Source organism: Arachis ipaensis, chromosome B1 (genome assembly GCF_059453495.1).
Source record: "Arachis ipaensis isolate K30076 ecotype BB chromosome B1, ASM5945349v1, whole genome shotgun sequence".
In the NCBI taxonomy this organism is placed as follows: Eukaryota; Viridiplantae; Streptophyta; class Magnoliopsida; order Fabales; family Fabaceae; genus Arachis; species Arachis ipaensis.
The window spans coordinates 126,138,189-126,150,345 of NC_142436.1; positions in this window are offsets into that span (position 1 = coordinate 126,138,189).

Genomic DNA, 12,157 nt, shown 5'->3' on the forward strand with positions numbered 1-12,157 from the left:
ACTCACACAAATTAGCAAAAACCTTTGTCTCCATTCTTAGCTCCCAAATACAATTCCTATCACCCTCGCCAACAAGACGCTCTCATGCATCATGTCTAATTCTACTGTTCATTCTTCCACCTAATGAAAATTGGCCACTACTTTTATTCCTTAAGTACACAAATAGTGTAACAACAAAGAACAACATCATATTATCATACTTCAATCTCATCATTTGATAAAAACCAACACATCATTTAAGGGTTAAGTACTTTCTCCGTCCCTAAGGTTTGTGGTCAAAATCATAATCGTTTCGGCCATTTTTTTGTATGAAAATCATTCTCAACATCACAAAATGTTATAAAATCATCCTTTTCACCCTAAAAAGACAAATTTACCCTTACAAAAAATAAATTTTAAAATAAAAAAATACAAAAAATAAATTATAAAATTAAAAAATATAAAATAAAAAAAAATTAAACTCCATTCTCCTTTTCCATTCCAGATTCCAACATCATCTTTAGCCTACCCCTCGTTCATCAACATCCTCTCATCTCTCTCATCTATCCCTAAAAAGACACCCATGCAGTTGCGCCGCCAGCCTCCCAACCGGTGCCGGCGAGCTTCCATCCATAGCAAACCGCCGCCTGTCAACTCGCCGGCGACGACGACCACAGCCACCACGAAGGGAGTATCGAGCGCCGTTGATCAAGTGCCACACGTTCTCCAGACCTCTTCGCTGGCGACGATGACCATGGCCTCACGAACAGAGTTTCGAGTGCCGTCGTTACCCCACACAACCAAAGCTCTCGACCCCCGACCGCATGCTGTCCGTTCCTCCCAACGAAGCAATTGACGGCGTCTACTAACTACAAAAGACGACGTCAACAACCGCACGAATGTAGCCCGTATCTTTCTCGTGCCCAACCACAACCTCCATAAGCTCTAAGCCCCTTGTTTGTGTTCTGTTTGTTGTTTTTCTTTTTTTTTTGAAACCATTAATTGAAAGGAACAAACATGAATAAATTAATTATTGTTAGTGTTATTGTTAGCAGAAGAGATATGGTAGTGGGTAAGTGTTCCGAGGGTTATTTGAAACTGAAGGTGGATCTCGGAGGATATCTATTGTTGTGGCCGGAGCTGTCGTGTCTGACTTGCTGAACCTTGAGATGTTACTGATCCTTCATCATCGGAGGGTAGTGGTACTTGAGCTACAGAGGTTCAAATGAGGCGGTTCCATCGGCATTGGAAAGCTAACGTCCGGGGCTTCAAAATGATATGCAATTTCCTATAGTGGACATAAGTCTAAGTGTGCGTACGCACAGGTACTTGTGCGTACGCACAAGTCAAGATTCAGCATGTGTGCGGACGCACAGGTCCCTGCACGTGACCTCATTAATTGTAACTCGCTGGCAGCGATTTTTGGGCCCGCAAAACCCAATCCAACTCATTTTTGAAACTATTTAAGGCCAAATTGAAAAAGGATGAAGGGGGGCAATTAGGTTTAGCTTTTATAATATTTTCTTTTAGTTTTTAGAGAGAGAAGCTCCCCCCTCTCTCTAGAATTAGGGTTCTTTAGTTTAATTTCTTGCAATTTCTACTTTTAATCCTTGTTTTTATTTACTTTTTCTTGTCATTTATTGTTATTGCATCTTTATCTTCTTTATTCCTCTTGTATTTCCTTTATTTTGCCATTTTTATGTTATAAACACTCTATGTTGATTTTTCTTTCAATTAATGCAATTTATATTTTATGTTCATTTATTGCTTTCCTTGGTTATTATTGTCATTTTCTTACTTTGGTAGCTTTAGAATTTATTTTATTGCATTTTAATATTATTTTATTCTCATGCACACCAAGTGTTTGATAAAATGCTTGGCTTAGTCTTAGTTTTTCTTTACTCTTGGCTTGAAATTGTTGACTTTGGTGATCTTTGAGTCATTGATGTCCATTCTTGTTTGATACATTAGAGTAGTTAGTTGATTTGGTCTCCATTGACTCTATGTGACCCTTAGTGTTGACATAGGACTTATGGATTGAAATTAACTATGCTTATTTGACTTATCTTCGATGTAAGGTTGACTAAGTAGGATTAACTCTTCATAATCATCATGTGTTTGTGGTCAATGTCTAGGATAGGTAGCCTTAGCCTTCAATTACTTGCCAAGAGGTTTCTTGCATTTTAAGCTTCCTTTCCTTGCATTTTATTGCTTTGACTTTTATTACTTTGACTTTAATTTCTTGCATGTTTAGTTTTCACACTCTTAGTTGAGAAATTGGATGTTTGTGTAGAACTGAGTTGTGGATGTCCATTCCACATTGTATGAGAAAGGTTAATTGGTTTGGTTTCCATTGACGCTAGTCTTTCACTAAGTAATTAGTGAGTTGATTAGGACTTATGGATTGAGATCAATTACGCCTTTGACTAATGCTCAAGGAGGATTGATTGATTTGGATTGCTTCCACACAATTGCCATGTTTGTGGTCCACAACTAGGATAGGAAACCTAGATTACCCACTTCTTACCAAGAGTCCTTTAATTGCTTTCCTTTAAATTCCTTGCATGTTTGTTTCAATTCATTGCTATTTACATTTCTTGCTCTCTTGCTTTCATTCCCAATCCCCCATGTTCTCTCCTTCATAGCCAATGACATTACACTTAATTGCAACTCCTAGGGAGGAACGACCCGGGAGCTAAATACTCTCGGTTATTTTGTATTGACTTTATTATTTGATTGATGGTCAATTTGTTGGGTTAGGACTATACTCACAACGCCAATTCCATTTTGATAATCAAATTCCTAACCTATGCAAATTGGTCGTCATCAAATTTGGCGCCATTGCCGGGGAGTTGCAATGGTGTAAAGTTATTGGCTATTGTAAATATGTTAATATGTAAATAGTTGTTTTTGATTGTTTGCTTGTTTTTGCTAGTTTTAGGAGTTCATTTTATTTGTTCTTATTACGTTTGGTTTTGTTTTCTTTTTATCCTATGAATTCTCACCCATGGCGTTGTGAGTTTTGTGCTATTGTGCTAAAGGAATTGGGAATTTCAATTGCTTGTTACCTACATGGAATGCAAGGAATTGATAATAAGATGTCGGTGCACAAGCTTTGGAGCCTCAAAAGCCTTGGAGAATACAAGCTTGGGTGGGATTTCAAGGAGGTTTGATGAGAGCTCTCCATAAGTCCAACTTAAGGACAATAAACCAAAGTGTTAGGTGGGAGACACCCCACCATGGTAACATTGTTCCTACTCTTCTCTTTTTGTACATATTTTAGCTTAATTGCATGTTTGCTTATTTTGGTTAGCTTAGGATTAGTTAATTTTGAGTGTAGATATGTTAATTTTGGTTTGGATCATGAATTTATGGGTTCTTGCATGTTTTGGTGTTGAGTTTTGATTGAGCTAAGGCTTGGTGCCTTAGAATTTTTAAGAAAATTTTTTGGGAAAAAAGGGCATGTGCGTGCGCACAGCCTTGTGCGTATGCACACAATAAGAAATTTTCACTTCCTGTGCATACGCACCCACCAGTGCGTACGCACACAAGCCTTTATTCCCACTGTTTGTAGCGCCAGCACACCTTGTGCACGCGCATTCCCCTGCTTTCTGCGACCTGTGCGTGCGCACCTACTCGTGCGTACGCACACATGCCCTTTTTCGCACCATATATGCTGCCGCACAGTCGTGTGCGTCCGCACGCCAACTTACAACCACTCTGATGGGAGCGTTGGCACAGCGTGTGCGCGTGAACCCCTACCCCTTATGCTCTTATGCGCGTGCACGGACCTGTGTGCGCCCGCACACATGATCCAACCCAAAAAAATAAAACTTTTGTGCGTGCGCACACCCTTGTGCGCACGCACACTTCTTACTCCCTCTTCTGTCAGGAGCGCTCGCATAGCGGGTGCGCTCGTACACCTTCCCCTTTCCTCATAGTGTGCGCACGCACACACCCCTGTGCGTGCACATGCCCCTGTTTTCTCACTATGCCTCTTTTCTTCTCTTCTTCTCTTCTCTCCTCTCTTCTTCTTCTCTTTCACCCTATTTTCTACTTGTTCTTGTTCATTTTGTTTGCATTCCATTTTTATTTTGGTAATTATATGAGTTTATGTTTAGTTGTTTATTAATTAAATAAGTTGCAAGTGTTTGTTAATAATTGTTGGGTTGCTTCTTGCTTAATTTTTGGTTTAATAGTTGATGAATATGTGCACTGAGCATTAAGGTTTCGTTTGATTGCCTAGATGAATTGTTAGCTTGATTCATATATTGTCATGACCATATGCATTAAACTTTATCCTTGTTTGACATCTTGAATTGTGCACTTTTACTATAGTGAATTGAGTTGAGCTACTTAGTCATCATGGTTCTTAAGTGAATATAATCACATAACAAGGTATTTGTTCCTTTTTAATGCTTTGCATTTGTTTGAGTGACTTAACTTGATTGCTATCAAGTGTATCACTTTTTGTAACAAGTACCTATACCATGTGGCTTTTTCCTTGTTTTTCATGATGAATAAGTAGTTTTCTTTTCATTAATAGATTGGTTGTTGTTTATTGTGCTATTTTGTATCACTCTTGAGCTTTCACTTGTACAACTTCAATATCTAATAATTCCTACATTCAATTCACTCTTGTTGTAGTTGCCTAAGTTGCATGTGCTTGAATGACACTCATCTCTTAGTTGCATCTTAGGCCATTTAGTTGAGAAACTCATGCTTACTTTTTTATTGTGTGGATGCCACGTTAGCCGGCTGTCGTATGTATTCCATGCCACTATGCAAAATTCCTCAATTAGATGCTTATTTACTCTCTCCTTTACCCTTTTGTGATACTTGCCCTATGAGTCCTAACTATACTTTGCTCTTCTTTTTGAGAATGAGACATAAAGGCAAGGAGCCGGGAGAGGATGAAGACACCGAGGAGGGAGATGCCGAGCATACATGGACTTGGCAATCTCCACACAACCCAAGCCCCCGCATCTGCCAACCGAAGGTGGAGCTCTTGAGAGACATTCTCCCCAAATTTTGTTTGTGCACGGAGGACCGTGCAACACTTAAGTGTGGGGGAGGATTTGCCATTTTGGGGTGTAAACTTTCTTTTTTCAAATACCTTGCACTTTATTTTTACTTCTTTTAGTAAGTTTCTTGTATATATTTGGAGTGATTTTGATTATTGCATTGCATTTCCTTCTAGTATATATGTCTTAGACTATTCATAGTTTACATCTATTGTGTTTTGCATCTTTTTCTTAGTATATATTTTATTGATAGAAATTGTGATTGGATGACGTGAATAGTATAATACCTAGTCAATTTTGTCCTAATTGTTCATGTTAATTTTTGCTTGTTGAAAATTAGGAATAGAACTAGGAGAGATTTTGAAATTGCAACCATCACAACATACATACATACATACATATAGTAAATAAGTTTGGTAAAACAACAAAGAATTTTCAAGAAATCTCTTTTTGGGCATTCCACTGATTAGATTTGAAAATTATTTTTGAACTTGCTTGAAGTATCTTTTTATGGAACATAGAAAAGAGCTTGAACAAATACCAAGTGAGATTTGAGCTTAAATTGTGTGGTTGCATATTTTCAATCACAAGTTCTGTTCTTATGTGTTATAAACTCCTTTTATGATTGTGATCTTAGATTTGTTTTAGTCTATATGTCCTATATTTGTTATTTTGGATTGCATTTAGTATGATTGAGGCCATCTTTGTATAGCTCACTAACCCATATGGCCAACCCTTGCATCTATCTTTGTAAACCACTTTTTGAGCCTTTAATTTTCCTTTGTTCTCATTATAAGCACATCATTCACCCTAAGTGAAAAACTATTATGTCCATTGATTGTATCTTTGATTAGCTTGGGTTTGAGTGTGTGTGTTAATCAAGTGTGGGAGAATTTGTGGGAAACATTGGTAGTTAGTTAGCTTTGGGTGTTCACTGAAAATATGGCAAAATGGGTAACTACTCATGCATCTATTGGTTAAAACATATGCATTTCTTTTTGTTGATAATAAGAAAAGAAAAGAAAAGAAAAAAGAAAAAAAAAGAAAAAAAAGAGAAAAAGAGAAAAAGAAAAGAAAGAGAAATGATAATAAGAATGTTAAATAAAGGATGCATATGTGTGTGAATTGGAAAGAAGGATGCATGAGTGAATGTGAGAAAAGAAATGGATGGGAAGTTAGGTTGTTTTGTCATGTATGTAGGATGATATAGGATTAGGTGGGATACTTGAGCTAATCAAAGATCCAATCTATTAGCCCACTAAACCATATTAATCCTACCCTTACCTAAGCCCCATTACAACCCACAAAAGTCCTCATGATATTTGCATTCACTCATCAAATATTAGTTGATTGTTAGACGACTTGCAAATCTTTGAGAAACATGATTAAAGGAGGATTGAGTGATTAAAACCTACACACTGAGTGATTAGAGTGTAAACACATCTGGTGAGGGTTTCAATTGCTCAATTCTATGTTTCCATTGCTTATCTTGTATCTTCTTGCAAGTTATTGAACTTAATTTTTGAAAATTTCAAATCAAATCTTTGGACTTTGATCATATTGCTATATTTGCTTTGTCTTGGTCCTAAGTTTTTACTTTGGATTGATTGAGACTCTTTTGTTTATTTTTACCAAACTCAATAGGAATCATAGTATAGATATAGATAGATAGCATTTAGTATAGTTGCATACATATAAGTAGTTGCATTGAATAAATCATTTACCCCTTCATTCATCTCCTTTGGTTGGTTTAACATGAGGACATGCTTGGTTTAAGTGTGGAGGAATTGATGAATCCATATTTTACGATATATTTTGGTTTGATTTGAGTGGATTCCATCACATAAACCCACATTTATTTACCTAAATAGCATGCTTTTGAGATTTCTTCCTAAATTGTACTTGAAAGTGAAAACATGCTCTTTTGTACTTAATTTAGTCAATTTTATTCACTTTAATCCCACTTGGTGCCTTGATGTATTAGTTAAGTGATTTTCAGGTTTCCCAGGCAAGTATAGGTTGAAGAAGTGAGGAAAAGAGCATGCAAAAGGGAAGAATTCAAGAAATGAAGGATTTGGAAAGCTGCCAGCCCTAACCTCTCTGTACTAAATTGGTCATAACTTGAGCTATAGAGGTCCAAATGAGGCGGTTCTAGTGGCATTGGAAAGCTAACGTCCGGGACATCAAAATGATATGCAATTTGCAATAGTGGACATAAGTCTATATGTGCGTATGCACAAGTCAAGATTCAGAATGTGTGGGGACGCACTGCACGTGACCTCATTAATTGCAACTCGCTGGCAACGATTTTTGGGTCCCAAAACCAAATCCAACTCATTTTTGAAGCTATTTAAGGCCAAATTGAAGAAGGATGAAGGGGAGGGGCAATTAGGTTTAGCTTTTATAATGTTTTCTCTTAGTTTCTAGAGAGAGAAGCTCCCCCCTCTCTCTAGAATTAGGGTTCTTTAGTTTAATTTCTTGCAATTTCTACTTTTAATCCTTGTTTTTATTTACTTTTCCTTGTCATTTATTGTTATTGCATCTTTATCTTCTTTATTTCTTTTGTATTTCCTTTATTTTGCCATTTTTATGTTATGAACACTCTATGTTAATTTTACTTTCAATTAATGCAATTTATGTTTTATGTTCATTTATTGCTTTCCTTAGTTATTATTGTCATTTTCTTGCCTTGGTAGCTTTAGAATTTATTTTATTGCATTTTAATATTATTTTATTTTCATTCACACCAAGTGTTTGATAAAATGCTTGGCTTAGTCTTTACTTAGTTTTTCTTCACTCTTGGCTTGAAATTGTTGACTTTGGTGACCCTTGAGTCATTGATGTCCATTCTTGTTTGATATATTAGAGTAGTTAGTTGATTTTGTCTCCATTGACTCTATGTGACCCCTTGTGTTGTCATAGGACTTATGGATTGAAATTAACTATGCCTATTTGACTTATCTTCGATGTAAGGTTGACTAAGTAGGATTAATTCTTCATAATCATCATGTGTTTGTGGTCAATGTCTAGGATAGGTAGCCTTAGCCTTCATTTACTTGCCAAGAGGTTTCTTGCATTTTAAGCTTCCTTTCCTTGCATTTTGTTGCTTTGACTTTTATTGCTTTGACTTTAATTTCTTGCATGTTTAGTTTTCACACTCTTGGTTGAGAAATTGGATGTTTGGGTGGAATTGAGTTGTGGATGTCCATTTCGCATTGTGTGAGAAAGGTTAATTGGTTTGGTTTCCATTTACGCTAGTCTTTCACTAAGTAATTAGTGAGTTGACTAGGACTTATGGATTGAGATCAATTACGCCTTTGACTAATGCTCAAGGAGGATTGATTGATTTGGATTGCTTTCACACAATTGCCATGTTTGTGGTCCACAACTAGGATAGGAAACCTAGATTACCCACTTCTTACCAAGAGTCCTTTAATTGCTTTCCTTTAAATTCCTTGCATGTTTGTTTCAATTCATTGCTATTTACATTTCTTGCTCTCTTGCTTTCATTCCCAATCCCCCATGCTTCTCTTTAATAGCCAATAATTGTACACTTAATTGCAACTCCTAGGAAAGACGACCCTGGAGTTGAGTACTCTCGGTTTATTATTTTGTATTTGAATTTATTATTTGATTGATGCTCAATTGTTGGGTTTGGACTATACTTACAACGGAAAAATTCTACTTTTAGTGTGAAAAATCCAAACCCGTGCATTTGGGTCATCGTCAGGTACCTGCAAGAGACTCCGATGCTTAAGTTAGAACGGGCTTTGAGCAGGTTTTTTGTGTAGAATCAGAGTATGAGTTATACCTGGGTGCTCCAGTGTATTTATAGTAGTGTGGAGTGACCTCCCTTGAGATAAGTTAGTTATCTTATCTTATCTTATCTTTTGTGGGTGAGTCCCCTTATCTTTGACCAGCCGCCTTTTAGGCGGGCTGTTATCTTCTGCTTTGGGCCTATTTGGGCCCTTATAGCACTTTGGCCGAGCTCTTTGGGAAGAGATCGGTGTCAACCAACCTTTATAAGAGGTCGTTCGTTTTTGTCTTCGCTCAAACCGGTTCGCCTAGATCGACCTAGGGTATGAACAGTGCCCCTGCTTGAGCTCGATCTTCCCCTTGAGGTCGTGTTTTCCAAACTTCGGCCTCTTTGAGGAAGTCGTGCCCGAGCATCTTTGACTTTGGTCGATATTGAGTAGTTTCTCCTCGTGCGAGTCTGGTATCGCCTTTTTGAATGCAAGGCGTTTTCAACTTCTTTTAATTGCGACGTGCCTTTGGTGTGCGTTTTTATTTTCCTTGGGAATGCGCGATTGTTTTTAAAGCTCATTGATTAGGTTTTTAACCCTTTATTGTTTTGTTTTTCCTTCTTTGCTTCGAAAAGAGAAGAATTTGAACTTAGCCCTTTTCTCCTACTCCCTTCTGTTCCGCTTTGTTCTTCGCCCTTGCCTCCAAACTTGCTTTTTTCGTGCATTCCTTTTGCTCAGCGAAGAGGAGCTTCTCTTTCTCAAGGATTTTTGAAGCTTTGTTGGTTGAAGATTGCTCGTGGCTTACTGCTTGTTTTACCTTCTTCCTCAGGTTGGTATTTTACTTCATACCTTTTCTTTTTACATGCTTTATTTGTCGTCATTCTCATCGCTTTTTACCCTTGCATGCTTTCCCTTCGTACAAAGTTTTGATCTTTGTTGAACTTCTCTTGAAAAAGGTTGAAACTTTCTTGGCGATTCTTGTGTGCTTTTGTTTTTTGATAGTTTCAGTCTTTTTATTTTTGTTGTTTGTATGAAGAAATGATGGTGCTTAGGTTGAAACTCCTTGTATTTTCTTTTGTTTGAGAGGGTTAGGGCTCTGAATTTTGCTTCGTTTCCTTTTCTGGGTTCTGTTCTGTTGTTGCCTCCAAAGGATGCCCTTGGGCTTTTGGTGTTGATCCTCTATTCTTTGCGAGTCCTGGGGTTCCCTTTTGCTACCATATCTGACACTTGTTGTTTGTTTCTTTGTCATTCTCTTACTGTCCGAGTTGTTTGGTAGTGACCTCTTTTCTTTCTTACTGTAGGTGTAGTTGCTATATGTCTAACCGTAGGAATATTGTCGAGATGTCTGATAAACCCATATTTTATGATATATTTTGTGCCTAATTCAAGTGATTTATTCAATCCTTCACCCACTTATTCATATTAATTACATGGTTTTACTTTTCCTTCCTTATTATGTGATGTATGTGAAAAACATGTTTCCTATGCTTAAAAAGTAATTAATTTAATTACCCTTTATTTCCATTCGATGCCGTGATTTGTGTATTGAGTGGTTTCAGATCTTCTAAGGCAAGAATGACTTAAAGGATGGAAAGAAAACATACAAAATTGGAAGGAAAGCATAAAACAGAGTTTTTGAAGAAACTGGCAGCGACGCGATCGCATGGACGACGCGATCGCATGCCAGCGTGAAATGGCAGTGACGCGACCGCGTGCTTGACGCGATCGCGCGCCTTAAGCGAAACGCATACGACGCGGACGCATGATTGAAGCGACCGTGTGGCAAGGAAAACTCCAAATGACGCGACCGCGTGACCCACGCGGACTCGTGACAGAGGCCACGCACCAGAAATTACAGAAAACGTACCCAGCGATTTCTGAAGCCCTTTTTGGCCCAAATCCAAGTCCAGAAGGCACAGATCAGAGGTTTTGAAGTGGGGGAATGCATCCATTCAGAAGAGAGTCTCCAATTAGTTACTTTTCATGATTTAGATTTAGTTTTGAGAGAGGTTCTCTCCTCTCTCTTTTAGGATTTAGATTTAGGATTTTATTCGCTTTCAGGATTATCTCTTTCTATCAGGTTCAACATTCCTTTTTATTTATCTTTTCAATTTAATTTATGAATTCTTCTATGTTACAGATTATTCTTTGAATTAATGTTATTTGAGGTATTTCAGTTTATTATTACTCTCTTTTATTTATATTACTGTTGCTTCCAATCTGAAGGCATTTTTATTCCAGTAGATTTACTTTTCCTTTTTTGGTCTTGGTTAAGAAATCAGTAACTCAGGAGTTATCAAACTCAAACATGATTGAAAATTGTTATCTTTGTTAATTGAATTGAACTTCAATAATCCCAATCTTTCCTTAGGGATTAACTAGGATTTGAAGATCTAACTAATTAGTCACTTGACTTTTCTTTACTTTAAGTAAAGACTAACTGAGTGGAATTAAGATTCAATTTTCATCATCATTGATAAGGATAACTAGGATAGGACTTTTAATTTCTCATACCTTGCCAAAAGTTTATTTTACAGTTATTTATTTACTTTACAGTCTTTTACTTATTTCAATTGCAATTTAAATTACTTGTTCCTCATCTTAAAAACCCCAATTTACAATCTTCATAACCAATAATAAGAACATATGTCCCTGCAGTTCCTTGAGAAGACGACCCGAGGTTTAAATACTTCAGTTATCAATTTATTTAGGGGTTTGTTACTTGTGACAACCAAAACGTTTGTAAGAAAGATTGATTGCTTGGTTTAGTAACTATACTTGCAACGAGTGTTTACTATAACTTCTAAACCATCAATCTTTAGTTCTTTCAATGTCCACCAAAATTCCTGCTGGCATGGCTGACTGGCTAGACTCTATAGTCCTTATGTGTGTTACTATGGCCGATCCGGAGTACTATGTGAGGCTTAGGAGGTTCCATAGGATCTGTAGCAATAGGGATGATGAAAAGAATTATGAACTGTTGTCGCCCGATCCTGAGGAGAGGGTTAGTTTCCCTCCCTTAACTCAGGGAGAATGCCCCTTCTTCTATGCTTATGACTATTTCTTTAGTCAGCTGAATATTACCATCCCTTTTATTGCCTTTGAGACCGACCTCTTATGGACTTGTAATGTGGCCCCTTCCCAGCTTCATTTGAACTCTTGGGCCTTCATTAAGATTTTTTAGCTGTTGTGTCAAGAATTAGGTGTCCGACCTACCATATCCCTTTTTCATTACATTTTTGTGTTGACAAAACCTAGAGTGGCCAAGAAGAAAGCTTCTTGGGTTTCCTTCCGAGCTACCCAGGGGAAGAAATTATTTTCGATTTTTGACGAGTTCTTTCGGGATTTTAAGAACTACTACTTCAAGGTCCGAGCTGTTGAGGATGCTTGCCCTTTCTTTTTGGATGAGAA